Below are 15,324 nucleotides of genomic sequence, written 5' to 3'. Positions count from 1 at the left end.
AGGGCCCAGAGCAGCATCATGATATATATTTCCTTCCCTTCACCCAGCAGGATGTGAAAAGCACAGATCCTTTTGAGGCAAAGGGTCAAATGGCCTGCTGTCCCCTCACACATCCTCCCACATCACCCACAAACCTCTGCCTCGACTAGGCAGTCTCTCTGCATGCTAATAGCAGGTGAGAGACGAGTACATCCCTCACGACTCAACGGTTCCTCTAAGCTCCCTTATTCCCCCACCCACTCCCTGCCACCCAGGGGGCTTGTTGCGTCTCATGTGGATCTGTCATGGATGCGCTGCGGTAGGGCTCAAAAGTTCTGATGAGCGCCGTTCAAAATCTGAGCTTGTACATAATTCAGCACTTTTGTACAGGGATTTCTTTATCTTGTCATGGTGCTGATCCAGTCTTAAAGCCTTAAAATCGCTCTGTGCTTTTATTAAAACTTTCTCTCATATGGAAACAGAATGTGATGGCTGAATATTCTCTGGTTGGAAATTGCTGAACAGAGGCTTCAGCTGTCATTGAGGAGGGTATAAAATGTATAGTAGCCACCAGGGTTTTAATAGTTTTGCAATTTTCATTAGTTTTTATTTTTATTTAGTTTTGACTTCAGATTTTCAATTTTATATCAGTTTTAATTAGTTTTTACAAATTGTTTGCTAGTTTAGTTTAGTTTTTATTTTTTTGAAAATCCTTAGTTTCAGTTTAGTTTTGATTAGTTTCAGTTATAGTTTTAGTTGTATTTGCAATAATTAAGTGTAACAAAATCCCAGTTTCATCATATCAGTCATTCTCTTCTGCTTATCCTTGGGTATGTTGCTATTCCAGCTACCATACTGCACCCTGGACAGGTCGCCTGTCTGTCGCAGGGCTAACACGCAGAGACAGACAACTCACATTCCCACCTATGGGTTCTTTAAATAAATAAATAAATAAAGGCAGATGAACAACCATTGATACCAGGCAACTATAAAATGTATATCTTGGCCCCAATGAGACTATTAACTCTCGCAGCACCGGGTGTTCGTAATTTTGGTTCAAGTGAATTGATAAACTTTTTGAAGGTAATTGACTCACACAGTTTTGTAGATATCCCCGTCCTGTTGTCTCGGGATGCATCACGCTGCCTTGCCTGGGGTTAGCTTGTTTTCTGGGGATGAGGGTTGAGTGTGCTCCCTTACCTTCTCAAGGTAAGCTAGGTTAGCCTTCTTGTGTGAGCTTTTCAAGTGCACTTTAAGGTTTGTGGGATTTTTTTCCCTTTAGAAATGTCCCTCATAATTTGTCTGTTTCCACTACAAGACACTTGCTTTATCCAAAACACAGTCATATTCAAAGTAATCCCAAATTGGACTCTGGCGCTTTCTTCCGACTTTTCCTGACATGATTCTGCGCGTGGACGGAGCAGCGACACAGACGACTCGACTAACGTACTGCCACCTGCTGGCATAATGAGACACAGCAAGAAAAAAATCTGGAAACTAAACTTCATTTTCACCCTTGACTATTGTATGACATGCACACATCAATGAAAACTAAACACATTTTTGCTATAAATTCAGTTAATTTTAGTTAGTTTTGTGAACACTCATTATAGTTTAGTTAGTTTTCCTTTCTTTGTTTTTATTTTTATTTCCGTTAACGAAAATGTTTTTTCACTTCTAGTTTTCGTTATTTCGTTAGTTTTCGTTAACGATAATAACCTTGGTAGCCACGCTTGCATATCACATGAGTAACATGTTGCTTTGTAAAATGCTGATTTTCAAATATGGGATGACAACACAACTTAAATCTCAAGCAATAGCTTTAATTTTGAATTATAAAATGCAGTGGTATTCCTGGAAGTTTCCACTATAGGATCAATCACGGTTTGCATTCTTTGAGAATTTCAGAATAAGTCTTAAGTGTACAAATCATTTGGTAAAATGCTAAATTATAGGGGAAAGACTTGGTGCATAAATAAATATTTTTTTTCAGTCATACATTGAACTTGAAAACATATCCTCAGATATTGCATAGATTGCTGAAAATCCTTATCACGCTCTATAAAACCACTGAAAATCCCTGAAAAAATGATTTAGTGATTCATGATCTGTATTTTATGGTATTTTGAGTTATTTCCCTAACCTTCATCAGTACTCCTCAGTGCAGGGGTGGGCAATTCCAGGCCCCGAGGGCCGGTGTTCTGCAGGTTTTAGATCTCACCTTGGGTCAAGACACCTGAATCACATGATTAATTCGTTACCAGGCCTCTGGAGAACTTCAGGACATGGTGAGGAGCTAATTTAGCCATTTAAATCATCTGTGTTAGTTCAAGGACATCTAAAACCTGCAAGGACACCGGCCCTCGAGGCCTGGAGTTGCCCACCCCTGCCTTAGTGCGTGTCTATCTTGCCTCTCTGTTTATTTGTAACTTCCTGTTTTACTTTGTTAGGGTTTTTCTTTTGACTAGTCTCTAGTTTCACTTCCTAATTTTTCATTTTCCCTGATTGCTTTCACCTGTTTTTTGTTCAGCTGTGTTCAATTATGTGATTACCCAAGTGTGTATAAATAGTGCTCTCTTCGCTTTGTTGTAATGTTTGTTATCCTTCCCAGTGGCTCTTGACACTGTTAAGAGAACTATTTGTGTTCCTGTCACGCTTTGCGAGGTTCCTGCAAATTCCCAGATAAAGCATAGACGTGACCATATCTGGTGCACATAAATAACAGAGGTCAAAGGATGCCTTAAGAAGCGATACCCTGACAAAGACACACGAGATCCATAATAGGGTTGCCTCAAAGCTATAGTGTTTGGCATTGTGGTCTCGCAGCAAGAAGGATTCTGTTTGTATCCTGGCTGGGGTCTTTCTGTGTGGAGTTTGAATGTTTAACCAGGTCTAGAGTATGTAAAGTGGAGTTTTTCCAGAGACATACATGATTGGTTAAGGGTTTGTTATTGGCCATGGATGTGCAGTAGATAAAGTGCTTATGTACTGCAAGGTTATTATCGTTAACGAAAACTAACGAAATAACGAAAACTAGAAGTGAAAAAACATTTTCGTTAACGGAAATAAAAATAAAAACTAAAAAAGGAAAACTAACTAAAACTGGGATGAGTGTTCACAAAACTAACTAAAATTAACTGAATTTATAGCAAAAATGTGTTTAGTTTTCATTGATGTGTGCATGTCATACAATAGTCAAGGGTGAAAATGAAGTTTAGTTTCCAGATTATTTTCTTGCTGTGTCTCATTATGCCAGCAGGTGGCAGTACGTTAGTCGAGTCGTCTGTGTTGCTGCTCCGTCCACGCGCAGAATCATGTCAGGAAAAGTCGGAAGAAAGCGCCAGAGTCCAATTTGGGATTACTTTGAATATGACTGTGTTTTGGATAAAGCAAGTGTCTTGTAGTGGAAACAGACAAATTATGAGGGACATTTCTAAAGGGAAAAAAATCCCACAAACCTTAAAGTGCACTTGAAAAGCTCACACAAGAAGGCTAACCTAGCTTACCTTGAGAAGGTAAGGGAGCACACTCAACCCTCATCCCCAGAAAACAAGCTAACCCTAGGCAAGGCAGCGTGATGCATCCCGAGACAACAGGACGGGGATATCTACACAACTGTGTGAGTCAATTACCTTCAAAAAGTTTATCAATTCACTTGAACCAAAATTACGAACACCCGGTGCTGCGAGAGTTAATAGTCTCATTGGGGCCAAGATATACATTTTATAGTTGCCTGGTATCGATGGTTGTTCATCTGCCTTTATTTATTTATTTAAAGAACCCATAGGTGGGAATGTGAGTTGTCTGTCTCTGCATGTTAGCCCTGCGACAGACAGGCGACCTGTCCAGGGTGCAGTATGGTAGCTGGAATAGCAACATACCCAAGGATAAGCAGAAGAGAATGACTGATATGATGAAACTGGGATTTTGTTACACTTAATTATTGCAAACACAACTAAAACTATAACTGAAACTAATCAAAACTAAACTGAAACTAAGGATTTTCAAAAAAATAAAAACTAAACTAAACTAGCAAACAATTTGTAAAAACTAATTAAAACTGATATAAAATTGAAAATCTGAAGTCAAAACTAAATAAAAATAAAAACTAATGAAAATTGCAAAACTATTAAAACCCTGATGTACTGTCATATGTACAGGTGCATCTTGTAGTTAAAAGCATTTTGACTGATCAGTAAGACTAGAAAAGTGCAAAGTACCTTTCCAGTGAATGAAGGCTTAGCTTGATGCTCCACTTTGTCTGTCTTTTCCTTTTCCAAAAATCCGTGGACGTCTTTGTTATAGTTTTAAGTTACTTACAAATGTCCAAAGATTGGTACAGGATAACTGAATCCAGAATTATCAAAGACTTAGAAAATTCAAACGGATGCGGAGTAATTGAGAGGTCAAAAAACTGTGTAGCTCCACTCCCCTCTCACCTAACTTCTTTTCTCTCCCAGACCATCAAAATAAAAACATACATTTCAAGTACAAACAATCAAACTATGAACGCATTCCATTATTCTTAATATGTCAATCTGCAAGCATTCCTTCCAACATAATACAACTCTAAGCAAGTGAGTCATAACTTTATAGTTTTAATAATTAACCCAAATTGTATTAATCATATAAATTCCACAAACTGCATCTAGGCTCCTACATGCGATATAAATGTGACGCAGTATTTCCCAAGTGGCAAGGTGGTATTTGGAAAACCATGATGCAACCATTCTTCATGATGCATGATGTTTATGCAAGATCCACGATTCATGAACAGAGATGTTTTCTTTTGAATCTGGTTTCCACGTCTACAAAAAGTACTTAATATCCAAACTCCTTGAGATTACTTTTTAATCCTTTTCACCTTCATGCAAAGTAATGTTTTTTTCTAAGGACTGTTTGAAATTTAGTCAAGGCAGTTCTTACCTACACTTCTGATTTGTTAACTGCTTGCTCCAGTGAGATCACAATAAGGCTGCTTAATAAAGATGGATCCAATCTGTATCAATGTTAAAGGAATAATTTCTCTACACTGTGATGCCTTTTTTGCATTGAGTCTCAATTCAGATTACCAAAAGAAAGGTGGGGGTTCGAATCAAATCCGTTGCACCAATGAAGTAATTCCCCAAACAATCAAGAAGCATCTCACAAAGAGATGTGATTTTTCATCTCAGGAAAGCAAGCAAAAACAAATAATGAGCACATTATTTTGTTCGCGAGAAAAAACAATTTATGTCATGTCTGAGTGAAAACACAGCTATTATGAAATCCTAAAATAAACAAAATAATGAATGTGCACAGCTCTGAAGCAGTGTTGTTTCCTGGTGTGTGTGTGTGTGTGTGTGTAGGTGTGTGTGTGTGTGTGTGTGTGTGTGTGTTAGTTCTGTTAAAACAGTTTAAATGAGGGCCACTTCTTCCTGGGCTTCTCTGCAGCTGTACCATTTTAGTTTTCTTTGCACGCAGCTGATTTTCTTCCCCAATCCCCTCGCTAATAAGCGTTCTTGACTGTCTACCTTCATGCCATCACCACAGGGCATAACATTTGGTCTCCCTCTTCCCCACCCTCTCCTCTCTGTGTTCATCTAGACCTTTCCATCTGTCTCCACACCTGCCCTGGGAGTCTGTAACACAAGGCTGAAAACAGTTAAAAGAAAGTGACACAGGCCTGGCTTGTCAGCTGACCTCTTTCTCTTGGTCTGTTCTGCTCTCCTCTCTTGGTATTAGTGCTGTTTCTCCACTCTATCTAGTGCATCTAACCTGGACCCTTTTCTCTCTTTGTCGCTTTGATTATTTTTTTTTTTTTGAGAAGAAGGTTGTTGACATTAAAGCTGTTAACCTTTAACTTTGTTGCTTCTGCTACTTGTTTCATCTAGAATATTTCAAAGCATCTGCATTTAGCGCACATCACATCATTAAGATAAAATAATGGCTGCAAAGTTGACTGGAAGCCGATAAAGCTTTGCAATGAAATTGGAGCAAACTATTTTTTGAAGAAAACATAATTGCAGCTGGATTATCTTTTCTATTTATGTATTAATGAAACATTGTTAATTAAAATATTTAGAAAGCGGTATACTATTTTGACTTTATCATATTTCTGCAGGGCTGGATATTACAAAGTGAATCACTTTGTAGACTCGTCATCAGAGTCAAGTGATTTAAGCTGCAGCATTCTCACAGACTGTGATCCTTGCTGAAATGCATTTATGTTTAATGCAATTATTAATCTTTTAAACTGATGATTTAATCAAAGAAGTCTGCCAAAGTAAGACCTACACAGGTGGTCTAATTGCCAGTCAGGTAATATCACGTGGCAGTTCCTGAGGCTGAAACGTAAATCCAATAGTGAGTTGGTGACATCACGGTAGTTATAACTGTGCCAGAACTGCCCAAAGAGGCTGGGCCCACTTTGTAGTGCCAGTTTTTGCTCCTGTCAGCCTCTCTTCTGCATTTTATGGTGACACCTTGGTTTATTTTCATCTGTTTTGGCAAGAGCAATATGAACATTAGAAATATGTTTGTGTAACTTAGAAACAGGAAAAGCGAATTTTAAAATCATTTAATTTTGTCCTTTTTCAAGCTTCTGATTGGCCAACATGGCTTTGCTCTGTTGATTTGTATGGGAGGCAAAACAGTTCAAAAGCTTGACCAAACACAACACCACTCATCCAGCTGGACACGCCATGCATCCCACTGGGCATACTGCACTATCCAGCTGGTCACCTCTAATGATCCAACTCAGCAGCACACAGCTTTCCTAACTGGAATTACATTTACTTTGAAAGGGTTTTGCTGTTCCCTTAGGCAGCACCTCCTCACCTTTTAGTGAAATGAGTGAGTTTTAACTGTTGGAGCAAACATACAATATGAAGGGCACTCTTCATTTAGCAAAATGATGATGTTGTATGTTATTTTGAGGAATTAATCAGAGTTTAATGGACACCGAAGCAGCTTGTCCACCAAATAATATCTATGCATTTAAACACAGTTGCCATCTCTTACAGAAATGCACTTTCTGATTTCTGACTAATACTAACACTTTGTAGTGTTTTATTCTCAAACTATGAATTCATTGCTGCCAGTCGTCCCTGCACTGGCCTCCTCTGAATGATCATCCTCCATTAAAAAGTGGTTACAGCACCCCAGTGAAGGAAAATACACTTGTACACCTATCCCTGATGAATGCCCTCACAGACATTTTGAACACTTGGAACAATTTTCTCAGTGCACCTCTTGAGGAAATTTATCATCTAAACCTCTGAGTGCCAAGTCACATTTGGAGTATTATATTCTTGAAATAAAATGAAGGTAATGCTTTGGCCTATTGTTATCATTAAGCATAAATTTCACAGTCTATCTTTGCTGCAAAGGGGTACATGACTATGTTATACACTGTGCAAAATTGGCCCTCAGGCTGAGTAAAATCTGTATGCTTCGATAGATTCTAGTTTGCTGTGATAACTACAGATAAGCTTATTGTAGTTTTGACTGCTGTGTCTTAAAGAACTTTGTCATTGCAGAACTGGCATTTTAGTTATTGTAATCCATTCATCCACTTCCACTTTTCCTTATCCCCAGCCACCACAGGCCGAGAGGCATGGTACACTCTGCACAGGTCACCAGTCTGTCGCAGGGCTAACACATAAAGACAGACAAATATTCACACTCACACCTAATGGCAATTTGGAATCTCCAGTTACCCTAACCCCACTTTGTTAGGCTAATTTAGCACAGTGTTTGGAATTTGGGAGGAAGCCGAAGTATCCGGAGTGAACCCACGCAAACACAGAGAGAACATGCAAACTCCACACAGAAAGACCTCAGCCAGATGGTGGATTTGAACTCAGTTGAAACCACCATGCCACCCTCCTGCCCAGTTATCGTAATGTCTGTGTTAAAATATTGTATTTAACTATTTCTCACTATTTTTCTCGGCTGATTGGATGTTATAGTTCAGTCAAGTTCAAGCTATTTATTCTTGTCTTGTCACACACACACATACACACACACATACTTTAGTACCTTCAACATGAAGGCCTTTTCTATAGTTTTCCTAACCCAACTGCTGTGTTAACATAGGTGCAAAAAAAATAGAAAAACTTGTCCTTCTGTGTGGTCTATCTTAGTGTTTGTCTGTACAAAATGTAGGTAATGTATTGTTAAAAAAAATATTACAAAAACTATATATCGAGGACCGTGCTAAAACTTCTGAAACAAGGCTTTACATCTATCCCATCATATTATTCCTTTCTCTCTGAAACCAAACTCCTTTGATCAGCTCTGACAATATCACAGCTACCCCCATATCATCTCTAGTCTCAAACAGCTTCACTCTATTTCATTCTACCATTGCTGTCTTTCTGGAGTGCCAGAAATCACAGTTGAGCCCATAGTAGAAGTGTCAAGGGTCTAATTCAATAAAACATCTGTGAAGACCCCTGTGACATAGCAGCATCCACTCACACTCTTCACTGTGAGACCGCTGAACGGTCTTCCCGTTTAATGGTTGTACAGATTGATGATGGCGAATCCCAAGTGTCTCTACTGTCACCTCTGTGGGTTAGTAAATTATTCTATTGACATATGAATTGTAGCAACTCACACAGTGCTCAGAGACTTGCACAGCTGTGAGACTGACACAGTTGCGAGAATATGACAAGAATGTCTCAGAAAAGTCAAGTAAAAAGAAATGTGTCTGTTACTTTTCTATAACACTCATCCAACTATTTTGGTGGAGGATGGTTGGAGCCTATTGCAGCTGGCATTGGACAAGATGTACGATATACAGGTTCCCACTGCATTACTTTAGAACATGAAAGTAAAACAGTTTGAAAAACAATGATGACTGAAGACTGGAAGAAGAGTTTCTATTGGTTCAGAACATGTTTGTATTAGTTACAAGCATCAGAAATCAGACGTTAATTGGACTCCATGACCCAAATAAACAGCTTTAAATTCAGATAAAGATGGTAGCCATTTGGGTTATAGCCTCACATTTTAAACCTACTGCAAAGGCCAACAGTTTTTATTTCAGTCTTTTCAAACCCAGTACTGACTGAATGATGTTTGAGCAATGGTTACCTGGAACAGATTGTCTTTTTAAAGACGTTAGTAGAGGCAACAACTGCGGCAGTCATTATAGGGAGTGAATATTAGCATGCCCAGTTATAATTTTAGTGTGTTTTTGGTTAAGTATTAAATGTGTTTCAGTGATTTAGTCATAATCCATAGCTACCACAAATTTCAGTGTCATCTCATTAAAAGAAAAGCAGCCAACAAGTTTTCTGTGTACAGGATGTGGAAACACCTTCAGGACTGTTGGAAAAGCCCACCTTATACATGACATAAAGCTGACTGGAAGGATGAGGAGTGAACAAACATAACATAAAATGTATTTGTTTATATTATTTTGATTCCTAATTATTAATACTGTCCTATTTGTTACTTTATACTTTTGATGTCTTCATTTTTGTCAGCAAGAGCAACCAATCTTTTGACTAATCCTGCGCATCTTTCCCATTTCACTTCCCTGTAATTCATTTTAAACCATCCTCTATCTCAGCGGTCCCCAACCCCCGGGACTTGGACCAGTACCGGTCTGTGAGTCGTTTGGTACCGGGCCGCGAGAGTTGAGGCTCAAGTGTGAAATGTGTGGTTTTCAGGGTTTTTATCGGTTTTCAGCATTATTTTGTTATTTTATCGTTAGCTTTTTTTTCCTGGGTCTTTTCACGTGTGTTATGAATAAATCTTCTTTTTTTCAGTACCGGTACTAGTTTTATTTTGTTGTATTTTTCCGCGACACCTTAAAGGCCGGTCCGTGAAAATATTGTCGGGCATAAACTGGTCCGTGGCGCAAAAAAGGTTGGGGACCGCTGCTCTATCTCATCTCCTAGACTATCAGAATTTATTAACTTTCCATTAATTGTAAATAATGGCTACAATGGGGAAAAATACTATTTTGGCCTCTTGCCCATTTTGTCCTTATATAGCTGATTTTTATTTTTTTTTATCTATTTCTTTAAATTTCACACACTGGCCTTAAGACAACAATTCTGATGGCTAAAGATCCAAACGGGACAACAACAAAAACAGAAGAAAAAAAAAGTAATTTCACACACTGGAAATTTCTAAATACACAATACATCATTTAATATATATTTTATAGGCCTGACCTATTTGGAAACTTGTTTTGTGAGTTCAAACAATGTTGGGATGCATGGCATCACTCTACAATGACTGATGCTCCCACAGGCAAGTGTTTGTTATGAGGCAGAGTGCAGACAAAATCTTATCATCAAACACTTGGCTCTGCACCTCTAGCTTTGGTCATCTTCAATCTAAAGTGCAATTGCCACCTGAAATGCTCACCTGCGGCTCATTGAGACCTTTGCAGGTCGCATTCCCTCCTTCCTTCATGAATTATCTTATCTCACTCTTACATTTAAAGCTCCTTCTATGATGGCCTCTGGCTGCTCAGTCTAAACCTCAGTGATGTTCAAAGCTTTGAGAGGATTTACACCTTCAGATCTCCACTATATATTTTAGCTTTGACACTCTCTCTTCAGGCTAACAGCATGTTGGACAAGCTCTGATCACAAGTTTGGGTTAAAAACAAGTTTTGTACTACCCTGGCCATAAAGGTACTGCCATATAGCATATTTGCCAGCTGTAAAATACTGTTCATGGGGACTCCAGGGGCAGCATTTAGGCTTTGGGAGACATCCCATATTAAGATCCCTAATGTCTTTGTCAAAATGGCATTCCAGACAGCTGAAAACAAGAATTACTGTTTTTCTTTTTCACTAGCCTATTATTCATGCAAATCCAGAATTCCCTGAAAAGTTTGTATGTGTGTGTGTGCGTGTGTGTTTATTACATTGGTGATGCTGATTTTTAATATGCCAAAGTTTCAAATAATGCAGCTTAGTGGCAATTTGATAAGGAACATCTGCACCTGTCTGGTTGCATTCATGAGCATTTGGGCTCGGTTCGTTATCACCACTTCCTCGTCCCTAAGCTGTCAGTTCTGTTGTCATCACTCTAAGTCACTTTCTCAACCACCTCCTGTGTGTCTCTGACAGTCAGTCTCTGTTCCATTAGTTTTAAATCCTAGTACCTATTGCCGTCCTCCCTTTCAGACTGACCTGCCTCCTCCCCATCTACACTGCATCAGAATCACCCTCCGCTTGTTTCACCTCTGCCACCACGAGCATCAAAACTATTTTCCTGTCAGCTGTTAGCTTGATCACATATAACTTTACTGCTGCAATACACAGAACACTAAAACTCCAGAAAGGTTTTTTTAGGAACTACCATGAATTAATCACAGCTCTGTCATGATAGGTTTAGATAGCTTTTCCCCCTGAGTAAAAACAAAACTATATTTTGGTTAATTTTGTCTATTAATAGAATTTGTTTGATCTGAAATGTGTACGTAATGTAAAAAGAATAATAAGAAATCAGGAAAGGGGATGAACACCTTTTCATAACACTGTAGCTTCAACTTCAGACTCTGTACATCAGTTGTCATTTTCTTCAAATCCTTTCTCTATGTTACTCAAAAAAGACTTGTGGCACTAGTTTTTTTTCTACTTTTGGCTCTGTATGACATCACTGATATCTGCACTGACTAACACAGTCCAAGTTGGGAGGACAGAAGCCCCCATCAACCTGCTGTTCAAATCTTTTGGCTATGACGGCCAATCAATCAGAACAACGGAGGGAAAGAGTATCTGCTCAACATTCCATGATTTTCATCAGTATTTAAAAAAATTAAAACTAAATTCAGTAAAATAATTTTTAGCACAAATTGTCTGTTTTCCCTTTAAAAATCCAAATCATAGTAGTCTCCTTTATTGTTTTTCTGCTCTACATTCACACACCCCCACCAACAGGGTTTGCCCAGCAGTTTGAAAACTACTATATTAGATAAACCTTGATCTCAATATCCTCAGTCACTCATTCAAAGGATACCAAGGGCAGCAATACTGACATGTATACACAGACACACACACACACACATTTGCTGTCAGGCTGCTTTTCTATCTATTTTTTCAAGTTTCTCAGCATTTAAAAAAAAGACTAAAGTAAAGAACATTTCACTTTTGCTCAAATGTTCTGCCACCACTAGAGATTTAGCTCCTCTTTTCCTGCACACCTGCCTTTACATCATCACTCTGTGACATATTGGCTGCCCAGTGTTGAACTAACTCTGTCCTTTTCAGTCAGAACAGTGGCGTTAGCCCCTCTCACCCATTTTCGGTTAAGAAATCTTTTTTCAACAAGTACCACACGTCAGTCTCACTCGGTCCATTCATCTCACCTCTGCACACCTAATCCCTCTCAAAAATATCTTTTTCTGCTCTCGCCATTGCTCTTATTTCCTTTTCCTGGTAGTTTCACTTATGCAGCAGTTCAGTGCTCACAGAAAATGGTAAGGACACCATGACTTTGAACTTTGCAGTTCTGTGCAGTTATGAGTGTGGAATGGCTTTGCTGCTATAGTTGTCACACAAAATATGATTACACATTCAGTTTGCAATGGAAGGCGGTGGTGAAGTAACAACTGCTGCTAGAACTGGTCTACCATAGCAACGGCTGCATTTTGATACAAAAATAAATAATCTATTATGCTGTAATTAGCTTTTTTGATTGATAGAGTTTGGTTAAAATCGTGTTGTTGGATAAATGTTGTCAGCTGTCCAACAGCAAGCAGTAATTGGCTGTAACAAGAAGGAATTCCTCTTTCAACAATTTTAATGTGAAAATATTGAATATTCCTGCAGTTTTCTTTGGATGTAATGATATTTGAATTAAAACGTAAAACTGGACCTCTCATTTTCAATCTGCATTAATCAGACTGAAAAGACACCTAGCAGTAGCATGACACTAGTGAAAATGTACACTAGCGAATAAAACAAACATGCTAGTAAACACAAATTAAAATAGTAGTGCTGTTCTCATGTTTCAGAAGCAAAAATTGATGAAAAAGTAATGGAAAAAATTACATTGTAATAACCAGTATCCTTCCAGTAAATTCAGTAAAAGGACTAGATGTTATAGTCCCTAATATTGCATTGCTTTAAATGGAGAGAATCTTGAGAGATGGCTGTTATGAGGAAAGGCAGCCCAGAAACTTTACCAGCAGCACACATCGTTGTGTGCCTCAACTTTCGATCTTTACCCAAGCTAATCTGCCATTTTTTGGGATTAGAGATCTGATCTAGATTACCATATTAAGATTTTGGATCACTAGACACCCTCATCCAAGGAGGCCCTCCCAGGGTTGATCAGGCCCCGGAGTGTGTCCCTGGTTTATCTTAAGAAGAAGAGAAATAACAACTTTCTTCTGTTTAGTTTTCTACACTTTATTTTCTCCTATCTATTCACTGCAACTGAGATATAATACTTACCTCTTTAGCATTCATGGAGCCTCACTTCTTCAGAGGGATAGAAAAGGTGATAGAGAGAAGTAAGACAAAAGGGACAAGATAGGAGAGAGCAGAGAGGAGAGCTGGAAGGGGGGAGCCCGATCTGGCTTCCCACACCTCGCCGCCAGATCGGGCTGTATGCTCTACCTCCCACTGCCTCCCAGAAAAGGGAAGAAGAGCAGAGGGAAGAAGAGGAATATTTTCTTTTCTCGTGTGGTTAGCTGGCTGTCTTAGCTGCCCAAGTGATGTCAGCCCTTTTTAACCATAGCCAGTGACTGGTCCTCTCAGCAGTGTTAGCTGCTTCTCTTATAGCCTGCCGTTGTGCCTGTCCTCTGATCCCAATCTCTCTAAACAGTTTTGCTGTTGTACTGGCAACAAAGCCCCTGCACCCCACTTCCACCAGGCACACCTTGATCTTCCAGTCTCTGTCCTCTGCCTCAGCTGCCATGTTGGCATACAACAGCTTCTTATGCTCAAATGCTTGCTCAATTGCTTCCTCCCATGGTACCGTCAGCTCAATGGGGTACGCATGTTTTGGGGAGTTAGACCAAAGGACGAGGTCTGTAGTAGTTGTTACGATCTCTGTGGGAAAAATTAGCCTCTGATCCAAGTGCACTTGCATCTGCCAATCACTGGCAACCTTCAGCAGGCCCAGGTACGGGGTTGAGGGGCTTGTCCTCGACTTGTCTCCCTCCCGGACAAATGTTGATGAAAGCTGATGCTCCTCTTGGTTAGTGAAAGGTTGAGCGTTGATGGATTTTCTTTTGCACTCAACTGTCTCGGCTAGACACCTGAGAACCTGGTTGTGTCTCCATGAGTATCTGCCCTGAGTAAGCTAGTCCTACAACCAACCAAGATGTAAAACCAACCAACCAGTAAAAATACACACTGAGTTATCAGGATTGAAATTAACTTAATATGATCAGTATAAGTACGCTGAGTTTGACAAGACAGCTACTATTGTTACCCAAAATTTTATTCTATAAACAAATCTTTGTAAATAACAATGCAGAATATGTATGCAAGAGATGAGATTTTTGGTGAGAAAATCTTTTTGATTAATTGGTTTGTTGCTAATCTAGTCAGAGTTGCCGTTAAATTGTTACATACGTATGGGCAAGTGGCAAGCAGGGAGTGGAACCAGATGCAGAACTAATTAGACAGACTCAAACTCAAAATCTCAGCTTTATTAACGCTTGTAAAAACAGCAGAGAAAATGACAGCAAACAGTGACTAGGCAGGGTAGGAACTGACAGAACTTACTGACGTAGCTCACAAACAGACAGTGTACACACATGCGGGTGATTAAGGAGAGCGGAGACACATGGGAACACAGCTGAACTCAATCATAGCTAATAAGATAAAGAAAACAAACCTCAACAAAACACACACACACAAGAGATGAGAATATCAAAATAAAAGAGGAAGTAACACACACACTGAGACGCAGACTGTGACACGGGAACTTGAGACAAGGACTGGGGAGAAACACAAATGGATGAAACACAGAGAGATGAGCATGGAAACAGAAAGGAAGAAAACACAGGGGCAGATTGAAAAACTATCTAAACTAGATTAGATAGTTATTCAAAAATGTATACGATTGAGCTTTTCAAATGCTCTTTTGTGGCTCAGTTATACTAGAGTAAAAATAGGACAGCAACCTCCTTCCAGGTAGGAAAAATAGATCATTGCCTGGATTGCATTGATTTTCATGTATTTGTTTATTATTATGTCAGTAAGCAGTTGCAAGTATTTGTAGTAAACGACTATCTTACAAGACAAGTGTGATATATCAACAAATTTAATCTCAAGGCAGTTTTATAGTTTCTTTCTCCAAACAATCTCAGTCCAATTAAGACAGACTGCAGTCACTCTCAGATAGACTAGCCAAGGTTTGCAAATATCACAGTTA

The sequence above is a fragment of the Neolamprologus brichardi genome, chromosome 19 (assembly GCF_056152115.1).
Source record: "Neolamprologus brichardi isolate AB-2024 chromosome 19, ASM5615211v1, whole genome shotgun sequence".
NCBI classification, from domain to species: Eukaryota; Metazoa; Chordata; class Actinopteri; order Cichliformes; family Cichlidae; genus Neolamprologus; species Neolamprologus brichardi.
Note: the sequence above shows the minus strand (reverse complement) of the source record.